Source organism: Acanthopagrus latus, chromosome 23 (genome assembly GCF_904848185.1).
Source record: "Acanthopagrus latus isolate v.2019 chromosome 23, fAcaLat1.1, whole genome shotgun sequence".
In the NCBI taxonomy this organism is placed as follows: domain Eukaryota; kingdom Metazoa; phylum Chordata; class Actinopteri; order Spariformes; family Sparidae; genus Acanthopagrus; species Acanthopagrus latus.
In genome coordinates this window covers 23492209-23507008 of record NC_051061.1, presented here as the reverse complement: position 1 = coordinate 23507008, position 14800 = coordinate 23492209, and the positions used below count along the sequence as shown (strand labels likewise).

The following is a 14800-nucleotide window of genomic DNA, read 5'->3' as shown; positions in this document are numbered from 1 at the left end:
CGTCAACGATGCCTGGACTGATTGAACACAGGTCATTTGGATTGAGGCACTCGGGCTGACCAAAGTGTCATTTTGGCTTTCTTGAAAAAGCAGGGTATTTGTACCATTAGGAAGGGCACAAGCAAAGACCAAATAGAAGAGCATTAACGCAGACTGCAACAGGCATGTGGACAAACCAGGGCCCTTGAGATAGCCAACGTGGCATTTGTAGTGACTAGAAAGGGCAGTGCGGGAACCAACTAGAAATCTGGCACTTTGGTTGAGTGCTGGGCCATCTTGGGCATTTGGATTGACTATAAGTTTGTCATGACCAACTCAATGAGCAATCTTCCATTAGGACTAACAAGAAATGCACCGAGAGGGTCTCTGTACTGATTTCATGACAGCCTGAGGAGTAAAGCTGCTGAGCAAAACCTTTGCTGGATAAATAAAGTGCTAGAAAATGGATATAAATCAGCTGTTGTAGATCAACATCTCCAAATCATCACGGGCATTTGGAGTGACTGTAAACTTGTCATGACCAACACAAGGAGGATTCATCGAGACTGATGTTTCAAGTTTCAAGGTTTCAGGACACTCACAGTCTCAGGAGTAAAGCTGCTGTGTACTCTGGTGTTAAGGCAGCGGAAACCTCTGTATTGTTTGCAAGACAGCAACAGGGTAAACAGGTTCTGACTTGTATCCTTTAGTTTCTGTGCAGACACCTTACTGTTAATGAAGATTTGGTTGGTTTTAATCCCCCCTGCAGACCCTTCTAGTCCTGGGCCATACGTGACGCCCTGCGGGTCATTATGTTTCCAGTCAGGATGCTTGCGGAGGTTAACGATATCACATCATCTCAAGGTAAATGGCTGTTGGGGGGAGCTGAGATCCATCAACCTGCAGTGCTTGTGCAACACAACCTTTTCTGTCAAATCTGCCCCTCATCGTCATTTTAAGGATAGAGGAAGTGTTTTATATCAGTTCATTGATTGATAGATTCATTCTGGAGAGCCATTCATTTATAAAAGGAGGGGGTTAAATGGACAAACATGTTGACATTGGACTTTCTTCGGGGAACATTAAGCTTTTATTGATTTTACCTTGATTACTGGCAGGACTCCCAGCACGCATACAAACACAGTCTTGACAATTTTCCTCCAAATAACTCTTTAAAAAAAAAAAAAAAAAAAGGCGGATGAGTGAATGGGAAACAGAATTTTCTTTACTTAACCTTGGAGCTGGCTCTGTCTCATTAACCACAAAGGAAATAGCTCTCCACAATGATCCGGCCTGTCCTCCTTTCATGTCTCTCTCGCAGACATGGGAAATGAAGTGGGGGAGGAAGGGAGGACCCAATTAAAGCACTCCCATTGCCCTTGCACCAGCCATCGCCAAAGACGTGCAACACTGGAGGATTAAGCACACGATGAGACGAGGCCTGTGACTGATATGGGATTTTGAAGGTCGATACCAGATGGCATCAGAGCTGGATAACACTGATTAGCTGATGTCCAGATTTGAACAAAAAGCCAATATTGGTTTTATTGATCACCAAGCTCGGACACAGGTCAAACCGTAGCAGTGACAAGTGTACGCACATCATGTCAGTGATACTGTAAATCTGGTACCTGACTGTCCTTTAAGTCTGGCTTCAGTCGGTGGGTCTAACATAGAAATATTACCTGTTCCTCTACGTGACAGTCTGATTATGAAGGACTCACGTAGTTTGTACTGAATCTTGAGCTGTCCTTAAATCCAACATGGATGAATCTGTTGGCAGTGCATGTTTCCGCAAAACCCCAGATGTTGAGACTTAAAGTTTATTTACGTTACAACTGTATGTTTGCTTACCCGGTTCTGTTGCACACAAACGTGGCTGGAAAATATCCTGACGTTTTGTTAAAAGACACCAGTGATTTAGCTTTAACTTGTGGTTTAGTCTAACGTCTCTCAGTAGTTTTGTTACCACTGACACGACCCTGGAAATGTCCCGACGTCTCATTTAAAAACACCGGGTTTGGAGCTGCAAATTGTCTTGACGTCTCATCAAAATAAAAATGTTTTGCTGCCCACTAACACGGCTGGAAATGTCCCAATGTCTTGTTGGAAATATCGAGTGGTGAAACGCCTCTTTCCGTACAGCACAGATGTGATTCTGTCCACTTGTGTATATCAAGTTAAAACAAACTTTCCAGGAATGTTGAAATCAGCAGTTTTTAACTAAATGATTGGGCATTTTTTTAAAAACTCTATCAGGTTTTATGAACGACTTTTCTGGGCACCAGGTTTTTTTTTCTACAGTCAAACTTTATGTTCACACACAGCTTATTGCAGTTATGTCAAAGTTCTGGGCCGACGGCATTACGAACCTGTCACAGTGTGAGATTTACCAGAACAAAAAAGTCATTTTCACTGCCCACTGAGCTATTATTCAGTCGGCCTTGATGATTTAGTTGAGGGGCATGATTCCGTGATTGCTGGGCTTTTAGTTGAGCCTGTAATGGATTCATCTATTATTCAAAGGTAGCTATGAACAAACTACAAGCTTCTTCAATTTAAACACTCACGAACATCCATCCTGAACAGGATTATTTATTTATTTATTTATTTTTTAATGTTTGCTTGTTTGCAGAATTGTCAATTATGAATGAATTTGTTTTTCACCTGGTGGCTTAAATCCAACTACGTTTCCTTTAAATGTTCTGGGTTCCCAGAGCAATTTATGATAATCCCAGTTAAACTACACAAGGAGTGACTAAACAAGATCTCCTCTCCTGTTTATTAATTATTTTAATTTAGTGTTTTGACGACAATATTTCAGGATAAGCCGCAGAGCTCACTTACCTGCTGCTTCCTCAGTGAAGCAGGTGGAGGGTGAACTTTACGACTGTCTTCAGTAGATATTGTGTCTTTTTCCAGTTGCACTTTCTATCTGTTGATCTTCTTTTTATTCTCATCCACACTTTCAGCCCCACACCACACCGCTGCACCTCCACCCCCCCACCCGATCCTCAAAGTGACTCTGAGCATCTGGGAAAATTTATGGAGTGTGAGGCAATTTATTCAAAGTGTGGATGTCCCGAGAATTCAGTTAAGGAGTGTCTTTGTGGGCGAACGGGAGGCTCGGGAGGACAGTGGGATGATACCAAGCATAGTGTGTGTGCGTGTGTGTGTGATGCCCGTGATCAGAATTGCATTTATTTCCATAATGAAAAGAAAGAAAGTTTCATAAGTTCGATAAAGTTATTTGCCTTCACCGTAAACACCAGCACTCTTCTTACTATCTCGCACGCTCTGAGTGTGTGAGTGAGGTGTAATGACGGGGAAATAAACACGGCTTTTGTAGGACGCCGCTGACATGAATGTGGTTTTATTTTGAATGCAGACTTGTGTGCTGCTGAGCAGATAAGTGCCATGACATTAGTGACATGAATACGAAGGAGGGAGGAGGTCATAAAATCAATTGTGCTTCCAAATGGCCCTGGAGTCGTGTGCCTTTTGGGTTAATTGATCAAACTGTGGCTTAATTAATGGCGTGCCACTTTAATGGAGAATAAATACTCATCAATGTCACAAGGTCGCTACTGTAAGTCAACTCCCCAGCGACAAACAAGAGGGAGGATCGTTAGCGGACTTGAAATTTAAACATTTGAAAACAGGCACTTTAAATCACCTCCCACCGCCGCTCTCCGTTCAGCTGTCACATCAACAAGAGTCTGAAGGAGTTTCGGTCATTTCGTTTGCACGATCGAGCTGATGGCAGAACGTGTCATCACCCCTGTCGCACTGTGGAGATGTGCTCGTGAGCAGCAGGTCATTGGTTTGAATGCCCAGGCCAGATGGCAGAACGTGCTGGAGAAAGTGGATGATTTAAGGCTGATTGTTAACCAGCAGGAGACTGTAGAGGTAAGCCCATATGGTCCTGAGAGTTATCCAATTTTCAAGGGTGTTCATGTCAAATACCAGGGCAATAAAGGTCAGCAAGAGAAGGAAAAATTTATTTTTTTAAAATATCTTTTGTCTTGTAATTTGGCAAAGTGCTGCACAACAAACACATTTAAAATAACACATAATAAACAAGGACATGTTTAAAAGCTACAGTTAATAAAAAAGGGGATTTTATGTCATTTTAATGTTTTGATGGAGGCCACAGACCTGATATGGAAATTCAGAAGTGCTTTAAAAACAAATCATTAAACCTTGAAAACAATTCAGAAATACTTGGCAGATGCTAATCATCTCCAGATAAAGGTTGAGACCAGTATCAGTTGGAAACGCAGGATCATTCAGTGTCAGTGTGTTTTGATTCAGGTCAATCACTAAACTCTCTCTTTATTTCCCCTCTCATCTCTACAGCGTTCATGAAGTGAAATACATTTCCAATCAGCTCCAATCAGCAGTCGATGTCACAGAACAGAAACACCCGACAACAGAGGTCACCTCCACGGATCACTGCAGCAGCCAGGTTGATTAAAAGCAGAATCTGATGTGACTGCAGATGTTTATTCCTCCAGATGTTCTGGATCTGCACCAGACTCTCTCCTCCAGAACTTGTTTTGTCTTGATAAAGAAGCCCCAAGATACAAAAACTGAGCATTTTGCGACTCATTTTTCACAGTTCACAGCGTTTGCAGCTAAAAAATGTTTGCAGGTGGATCAAAAACAAACTGAGACAGAAGTCAAACAGAGGATGAGCCCAGTGTGCTGATAGCTGCCAATAAAAAGCTGCGGCACTGAGGCTCTGTTGCATTAAATTTAATGGAGCTATCAGTACAGTGTGTTTGGTCTGACCTCCGTCTGCAGTTCCCTGCTGTAACCTCGCTTATTCTGTAGTTTATTTGCCATAACCATGATGTTCTCTTACCCGAACTGTAAACTGTTGAATATTAAAAAAACCTTTTCAGTGAACAACTTTGAAATTGTCATGAGATGTAATTTTGGTATTATGTTAAGAATAAGTGTGTGAATTAGTGACAAAATGTTTTCGTTGTGATACTGTGTGGTTTTTTTTTTATTAGTTTCACACATTTGTGTATTCTCTGTTAATCTACAACAGTTCTGACCAGCTGTCAATCAAAACTCCCAACCTCCAAATTCATTACGTAATCTAAGCCTGAGTAACCAGCGCTCTCTGCGTTTGTATCATCATTCCCCTGCTGTCCTGGCACCGTACACCCTCACATGTGGCCCTCCACCTTTCCCTGAGAGTGCAGTTCAGAGGAAGGCCCCTGTGGGACCCTGACTTATCTGCAGGCCTTGGATAATGGATGATGGAAATCAGGCTCCATCATGGCCAACAATCTGCTCCACAGAGGGCTGCTGGCCATGCACTCTGGCCGGCCCAGAGCACTTTGCTCAGCGCCAGCACATGCTGATGGTTGCTTACTAACCCTGGGTGCAGATGCCAAGGCATCTGCCCACGAATACAATGTAATTCTGAGGCCCTGAGGGCCAGGAGGCCTGGCTGGAGGCCAGCAGACTGGACCCACCAGGGGCCGGTGCCCAGCCTGTGTCCCCAGCTTACGGATCTATGAATTAAACCTGCTTTATTTCATTAACTCAGTCGGAACATGAGCCCATTTACGAATGATGAAAGCTGACTGATATAATCCAAGAGGCCGTTTGAATTATTACATAAAAACATTTTACATCTTCCATCAATCTGGATCTGGTTTACTGCTTTGTTTTATATTTCCATCAGACCTACAGAACTACTGCAGCCTCTCACCTCATGTAAACCCATCGCTGCTCCGCTGAGCTTCATATAGTGAAAATGAAATGGATCCATTTCATCCATCAGAACGACATCGACATCACTGACACACATTTAACTCTTTATTTCCAGTCTATCATTCAGCCATCAGGTTTGTAACCAGGGATGACTTCACAACACAGAACCGCATTGCACTCTATTTCTTTAAAAGCACTGCTTGCTAACCCACCTGAGTATATTACATGTCTTTTTAAATAAAGATCAAGTAAGAGCTGCAGCAGACTCCAGAAAATCACCATGACCCTGTTTTTGTTGTGGTCAGTTTATAAAAGAAACTGCCAGAGCTTTAAACAGTTTGTGGGCTGTAGTTGTCCTGGTAAACACACTAACCTCTTTGGCTGTTGCAGCTGCAGTGTCTCTGGGTTAGTTAGTTAGACCAACTGGAGGTCTGAGCCCCAAGAAGCCAGACAACACACATGTGGAAACGTTTCTCAATGAAGTGAAGACATCCAACACTTGAATCTACCTGCTTCAGACTAACCTTTTTTTTTCATATTATTTTGAGGAGGCATTAACACGTAGGATGATCAGTTAGTGCTGTGCCCGTTTGAGTCTGTTTGACTGATACACCTGCAGTGCAGCACCACCTGTTTCTCTTTGGATGTCAGTTGCATCATTCCCCTTTGAGAACTCAACATAATAAAGCTGCTGATTATCAGAAGTCCTCTAAAGCTGACAGATTCAAATCTCTGTGCTGCTGCCTCCATGTCTACAGTTTGGTTGGATTAAAGTAAGAAAATCTTTTTCATGTGCCGTTTCTGTTATTTTGTCCACCCCCCGCAGCTCCTCGTTTCCCTGCGCAGAGCTGTCATTCCTGCAGTGGAAGGGGAGTTCAAGGATTCATCAAACAAACAGCAGGCCAGGTCTCTGCAGAAAGCTGCTCAGCTGGCCGGCCTGGGTCCACACATCACGACTGAGCTAATGAGAAGGGCCTCGACGGGTCAGAGTGTGTGTGTGTGTGTGTGTGTGTGTGTGTGTGTGTGTGTGTGTGTGTGTGTGAGAGAGAGAGTGAAGTCTGGCTCTCTGCCAACACTTACCTATCCAGGTGGTTTGATTAAACACATCACTAACACATTGTCTGCGGGTTAAGCAGCGAGGTCTGGGAGGAAAACTGAAGGGTAAGATAGAGGAAGTCGACTCAGAGAGTCAGGAGTCTTTTCTTCAGATTGACCGCTCGAACACACCAACATCCTGAGAAACACACTGAATTTTTCACCAGAAGCTAATCTGGCATTTAGAGGACATATTGAACTATTGAAGCACCTCCCTCGGATGTGTGTCGGCTCTCTCTGGGGCTGCCAAACTACAAAACATAAATCCTCTCTTTCTTCTTCCTCTTTTTGACTCTTGCATTTATTTATTTATTTTTTGCGCTGTGATATTTCTCTCTTATTTTATTAACTCTAGACATGATAGGTAGCAGCATCACTTCGCTGCTTGAATGAATACAGGCCAAAGACTCTAACCCTCCCGAAGTATTTCCCAGTGAAATGCCAGAATAAATGTTAACAATGTATGTGTTGAAATTCAAAACTTTAAAGTATTGGAAGTAAAATTTTCATTAATAGGTGAGATAAAGCTGTGCTTATGTTGTGGTTAGGTTTAGGCACAGTAAACACTTGGAAGAGATCATTCTTTGGCTCTGTTTTTGTTCAGCCACAAACACATCAGGAAAAATGTCTCGAGGTCTCTTTTAAATTGCCAAGTAAAATGTAAATGTTGAAACACAGTCTTGAACAGTGGTCTTTGGCTTAGCTGTGATGCTACCACTGACATCCACCTCCCAACAAACAAGTCTTCTTATATCCATGTAATGTAATGTGATATAACACACACAGTATAATGACATGTGACCAAATTTCAACATATCAATTGTTGGCAGAAACTTTAACAGCCTTCATTTTACTCTGTCGACTGAACTGGGTGTTTCCCACTGATTGCACATTAAGCCTCAGCTAGTTTAATCTTTGACCTTCCAGTGCACAACCTATGAGATGGCAGCTGTTTGTGTCTTAAATTGACCTGTAAGTGAGGGCTAACGAGATGTGTCTTTTAGATTTCCCAGAGCTGTACATAAGACCCTGAGATCACACCACAATCTTGACAAGGCTGCTGGGTTTGAGAATCAGCTGATAAAACAACACACAAAGCTGTGGCAGCAGATGCTACAAGCAGTCTACTTAGCACTCCTCATGTTGATCGAAGAAATATGCCGATTTAAGAGTTATAATTTCTGCAAATTGACTTACAACAACCTGCTCTGTTGATCTCATCTGCGCCATTTTTTCTGGGTCTGGCACAGATCGATGACAAATATGATTTTGTTGTTGTTCCAACTGTGAGAAAACATCCAAATGAGCAAAACAACAGATTTCTTTGAATTGCTGAAATAATTTAATATGTCTGGATGGTGAGTCAGAGCTCCCTGGCGAGGCAGCTTGATTTGTGAGATCAGCTGATCATCTGATTGAGCAAATCCGTCTTGCCAAGCTCAAGCTATGTGTTTGTAGCCAACGACTGACAGGTACGAGTGTGGTTGCAGTGTGACTACCAGGGAGCAAGAGAGTTTATTTGAAACTGGAGAGTTTATTTCACTGAAAGAGCAAAGAACAACCTTTTTTGTTCCTTTTTCTTCGATGGAAAAGGTGTTTTATGCTCTTCTGTTGATTGGCTCTACACAAGAGTTCGTGGGTTTGTTTTGGGGTCTGCTGCGTTTTTTCATCTCACACCAACATTGTTTATTAGTAGTTCATCTTAGCTAATGAGAAAGATAACAATAATTCAACTGGCTTCAGGGCAGCAGCTGTGAAAATGAATTGTTAATTTAATGGGACGTTAGATGCCATCTTTTCCAAACCTGTTAGAGTAAAAGCCTGAGGCTTGTAGCCAACTTCCTGCCTACGGATGCACATCTGATGTACCTGTGACTTTATCTAATTTCAATATTTTCAATATGTTGAGGGAATCAAGAGTGAAATCATATTCATAAACTTATTCCCTGACGCTAGATATAATCTTGTCCACTATTTATGTTGTAAAATTGGGAAATGAATTGTCTTGCATGGCTCGTCTTTGAGCGCCCACCTTCTGTGAATTCATACATTTCAAAGAGGAGCGAGAGGGAATGAATTTGTCACGTTACAAAGCACACAGATCGCAGAATTAGTCATTAATTATTGTGTGAAATGAATGAATATTGGTCTGGTCGCTGAGCGTAGTGAAAGAGTTCTTCAGAGATTTACTTAAGGGTCTCAGAAATGGGTTTATTCAGCTGAGAGTCAGTTCTCACACTTATTAAGCGCTTGTGGCATTAATCTCTCCTTGTCCAATTAGGAGTCTTGTTTCTGTATGAAACTGGGCTTTGGTGAAAAGTGCTCATCACTCAGTGGTATCAGTGAGAAGCTTCAGTTAATAAGTGCACCATGCTGAGATGGAGCTACGCAGAGATTTTAACCCAGAAAGACCTTCAAATTACAACAAAAGTCAGCTTCCCTTGGAAGAGAATGAATGAACAGTTACACAGAGAATATATTACGGATGTCCACTAAACTGAGCATCCTTTAGTATCCAATTAGTCACGATAGTGTCCACATTGTTAAGGACCAGCTGAGAAGCTGCGGACATAATTATTAACAAATGTGCAGTAATAACAGAAATAATGAGACAATACTTCCTTTTCATGGCATCTCAGCAGAATATAAACATGTAAACTCTCCTTCTCCTTAAAAATGTGTCTGTGTCACTGTTTTTTCATGACAAAGACCAGAGGAGCACATTTATTAGTAGAGTGCTCAGCCTGGCTTTAATCCAGAATATCTTTACAGAGACCATCTTCACCACAACATCCTGCAGCATCTTAACAGAGTCCTGTCTCCACCACAACATCCTGCAGCATCTTTACAGAGTCCTGTCTCCACCACATAGACAGTGTTTACCTAATGTCCCATGCTTTTTTGTAAAGATGCTTGCCATTTTATCATCATCATCGATGCAAAATGCACTACATGTTTATATATATGTGTATATTTGGCTGCTTGTTAACGTCTTGAGACAATAACATAATCCCACAGTTTCTTCATTAAGCTATCCCTAACACTGCATGACTACTAATCATTTTCTTCAAGTCAGCGTCATGTCCAGGTAAATTATCGTTCTGTGTTAAGCACTGTATGTTAACGAAATGGAGGTACTTATGAATATTTTTCACAGCAAGACACTGTCCCTGATGGGAGCTTTAAATGGCTGCTAATGTAGGAAAAAAGTAATCAAGGTTAATAGTTTAGTTTGCCAGTGTGTTGCCAGGAGTCCCAGTGAGCCTTGAAATGTTCTGCAATGGCCTTAATATCTCCACAGCAGCACGTGTGTGGCGGTGGATATTTTGGACATTGCAAATGGCTGGTGATATTTTATCTGCATGTGTAGAATCATTTATCATCTGCACTGCAATCAGCCAGCCCTCCCATCAATTCTGCAGGTCTTAGAGTGGAGTGCAGAATACATAAATGCCTCATCGCTGCACCATTATATCGCTGTTTGTCTCTGGGACAACCTGAAAACACACAAGAGCCCAAGGCAGGAGGGTTTCATGGCTGCATGGATCACTGGCAGCATTAATGCAGCTGTGGTTTTGCTGTAGATGACAATGAGGGTGAACTCCTGTCCTTTTAAAATGTTTGAGTTTAAACGGGGGCTGTGTCGAATCAAACACTTTGGGCTGTGATATTTCAAACATTACAAGATGGATAATTGCTGTGACGGGAGAGTTCAAGGCTGCTGTGTTTGGACTGGTTCCCCACTACGGTGTGATTTTTAAGGATTAAGAAGAGAGTCTGGCTCTCAGCCACAGCTGTTAACATTTGTTTTATGGAAACAATGTCAGAATGAAAGTAAACTTTAATTCATATTCAGGGTTTTAAAGAGTTTGCCAGCAGGTCAGCGTCTTAACAAGGTAAAGGAAGCCTAACGAGATGCTCTTTTTAGAGGTTTGATCCTCCCTTTCATGCGTTGTACAGTCAGAACAAACTGCAAACTGCTGTGCAGCCCAACATTATTAACTTTTTTTTTTTTTTTTAAATTCTAGTGGGGAAGTTTGGATAAATGTGCACGAAATGATGTGCAAGTTAACAACTTCCATTAGATGAAAACTTTTTGTCACCTCAGCTCTGAATGCTCAGAGTTCAGTAAGAACTAAATGAGGTGATTCAGATTATGTGTGACATTGTTGGATATTTTAAAATAAGATGATTATCTTATACCGTGAATCTTTTGATAGAGGAATATTTGGGGAGATCTGGATTTTAATAGGCTATTGTTGCAGATTGTGGTAAAGTAGCAACATTGAGCGCAGAAAAAAGAGGAACAAAGACTTCATAATATATATCTTACATTGTGTTATGTGTAAAAGCTTAATTCCTCCAACTAAAAAAAATATATGAAAACTTAGCCTTCATGTGAAATAAATGAATAAAAGTTTCGTGGCAAGTTAAGTTGGTAAATGATGATATAGAAAGTCTACATTATGTCATAATCAAGTCATAATCATTGGATAAAAGTCAACATTTTAAAAGTTTTGTGAGACAAATGTCATATTTATGAGATCAAGAATCGATCTAGGAGTAAATTAAGAAAAAACCCTCCTCCCCAAAAAGACACAAATATTTGACAATACACACGTTTTAAAATATAAAAAGGGCTCATTTAAAACAAATTAAAAAATAAAAGACAGACAAAGGTCATATTTACGAGATCAAAAGAGATCACCTTTTATCCCCTTATTTTGATTTGCCATTATTTTTAAATGTTTATCTAAGTCATAATTATGGGAAAAAAAGTCAAAATTAGGAGATGCAAGTCTTTTTTTCACAGTTACCATTTTTTTCCTTTTCTTTCTTTTTTTTTAAAAATTTAAATAAAGGCTGAGCTGTAATCTCTGTAAGTTCTTTTTAACTGGCAGTAATGGGCTTCCATAATTTCTTGCCTGTTTGGAAAAACACATATTTTTTAATCACAGGATGTTTTGTGTTGCACAGTTGTTGATTCTACTCGCTGATTTATCTGTTTAATCCATCTACTTGTCACTCATACAGGCTCTTTAATCAGCACATATTAAGATTTTAAACTACTTTTCTTTGAGCTAATCGTGCTATATGCTAGCATGTTAGCATAGCCTAGCTTGCCTCTGGGACTACTGTGTGGCCCGCGCGCCCACTACAGGCCCCTGCAGACTGGCCTGGTGAACCCCGACACTTTCAGTTGGCTGCCGTCTCCTCGGTGAGTTAATGAACGCCGTTGAATTCGGTGTTTGTCGGTTAAAGTTTGTTGTTTTCCCCTCTCGTATGTAAAAATGAGCTCCCAGTTATCGCAGCAGATGTCTGTGAGACGTTGTTAGCAGTGTGTAATTTGTTGTAGCGTTATTAATTAGCTAACAGTGATGTCTCTAGCTTGATTGTCACCAGGAGTCACGGTAATTAGCTTGATTAGAAACGTCCGTGCTGGAGTTTGCTAACTAGGGGAAGGCTAAAGCGTTTCTTCGACATCTTTAGTAGGTATCTGTGATTTGTATCGTATTAAGTTGGCCGTGGGAGACTCATTTAATTCTGTTGATAATATAATTAATATTGTTAGGTGTCTACCGCTCAAATGAGATTCAAATACAGGTGTGCCGTGGGATTGTGTCACAAACACACATTTTAGTTGTAATATATAACTATACAACAACAAGCAATGAATACGTTTAGAATTCACTACATCAGAGCTTTGTATATATTCATTCCCCAATATATAGGGAAATTCTACACCCGAAAATAATTTAAAAATCTTCCTGGGAACTCAAGTTATTTCACCTTAAAGCAGTTGTTGGATGGAAGGAATTGTTAGTGTGTGACACATCAGAGGCTGGGGTTGTGCAAAGGAGGATAACAAGGGCTGAAGAGAAGCTGTTTTAATGTCATTTTACACCGTTTTGAATTAATTCTGGAATCATTATTGTAGTAAATGACATGAAGACAGGTGTGTCTTGAGATCTTGGCTTGCCTTTTGGTGTGTCTTGGACACAAACATACAAAAACTACCACACAAGTACAGATTAAGTCCTGCACTCATAAGACACTTAAGTAAAGTATGTGAGTATTAGTAGCAAGTACCAAAAATAAAACGTGCTCATAAAAATGTCTGCAGAAAAAAGAAAAATGTATATGAGGTTTTTGGGGATTAACATTTATGTATGCTGCGTTTTATTGCTGTTCATTTAATGTTTATGGGTTTTTTTTTTGCCTACCAAAAACTTGCTTGAGTAGACATTGAAAATCAGCACCCCAAAACTGATTGAACACCAAGTCTTAAATGGTAGAGAAACCCTGTAATCTAGTAGATCATCATATATTTTTACAAGATTACAAAGTATATGAAGTTGCCTATTTATCTAAAGAAGCAGAGGAATGTTATCAACACATCAACAAATACTCAACGTGTTAGTTTAAACATTCAAACATTCAAATCCAGAATCATCAGTTTTGGACAAACATTTATGTTGCTGAAATATTGTAATCTGAGAAGGTAACTAGTATCTGTAGCTGTCAGACAATTGTACTGGAGTAAAAATTATTGTACTAATTTGGTATTTGTTGTGTTTTTATCATTATTTTCACTAATTAACCTTGAAAAAATGTTGATGTTGATGTTTAGTACTTTAGTCCAGACATCTTTATACTCTATATACTGCTGCACCCACAAAGGATGGTAGACCTCAGGACCAAGTATACATCAGCATGTAGCTCATGTAATATTTGATAAAGACATTTGTATATTAACAGTCCCAAAATGTCGCTTCATTACAGCTTATTGGAGGAGTACATGGACCTGTTGTGGGCTGCACTCCTGTGACTTTGGCACCTCCTTTGATCAGCTGGTTCTTCACAGAGTGAACCTTCAGGGTCCTGTTTTACTTCAGCAAGGTAAGTGTCTGCTGCTTGTGCTAAAATTCATATTGTGTGTTTATGTCTCGGCTTTGTGTATGCGCTCTGAAATATGGCTGTGTATGCTGCTGGTGGTCCTGTTGCTTGTGCTGCCTGCTAATATTTGCTCTAATGCTGCTGTTTTTCATTCATGTGCAGTGCTTGCAATGGGAAAAAATGAGAGCATGCCTAGTTGTGGCAGGGCTTCATTTTTGAATTGTTGTCTGGGACATGCATTGTGATTCTGTGGTGCTCGACGCAGATTTTTGAAGTGATGAAAACGACACTAATGTTGTAGTAGCAGGTGTCAAGGCCCAGAATGGTTTTGCACTGCAGATTGTTTTTTCTTTGTCTTACCTCACTGTAACCTATCCTGAGGCTCAGGGTAGTTTAATGTTGGCTTAAAAGATGTGAACACAGCAAGTTGAGAATATTGGGCTTCTAATTGCTATACATACACTTCCTGTCAATGCATCTCGAAAAAATGACAACACATTGGTAGCACACACTCTTTGACACACTGACAATAACTGACTCATGTCAGCAAGGTAAGTGCCTGCTGCTTTTACTAATATTCACATGGTGTGTTTATGTCTGGGCTTTGTTCAGCTTCTGTTTATGTGCTTGGAAATATGGCTGCCTATGCTGCTGGTGGTTCTGTTGCATATGTTTTATGTTTTTGCTTCTGCTGGCTGCTAATATTTGCTTCTAACCCTGCTGTTTTTGATTCATGTGCAACATTTTCATTGGGGAAAACTGATTGCATATGTTGCTGTGGCTGAGCTTAGAGCTTGTTTATGTTTTGGTTTGTTGTTTTTGTCGTTGGGCACATGTATCGAGATGTGTTTTAGTGCCTGATGATGTTCTTTTACTGTGATGAAACATAATGTTTTAATATTCAGTGTTGAGGCCCAGATTGTTTTTTTTTTTTTTTTTTACTGCATTGCACTGCATGTTGTTGTTTGTTTCCTCTTAGCTTAGTCTAACCAGTCCTGAGGCTCACGGTCATTTTATATTGGCTCTACGGAGAGTTGATGGCATTGGGTTACTATTTCATGGCAGTGCATCTTGAAGCTATGACTGTTCCTCTACC

General features: G+C 40.5%; 1 long non-coding RNA gene across 13 annotated transcripts in view; it reads left to right on the top strand.

Moving 5' to 3' along the window:
- The first annotated feature begins 12031 nt into the window (after positions 1–12031).
- The window catches only part of LOC119014608, a 162642-nt gene continuing 159873 nt past the window's right edge, over positions 12032–14800 (top strand). For all 13 annotated transcript variants that reach the window (XR_005073022.1, XR_005073021.1, XR_005073017.1 and 10 more), the window contains exons 1-2: positions 12032–12296; positions 13591–13707. This is a non-coding gene — a long non-coding RNA (uncharacterized LOC119014608). The remainder of the gene's footprint in view (positions 12297–13590; positions 13708–14800) is intronic.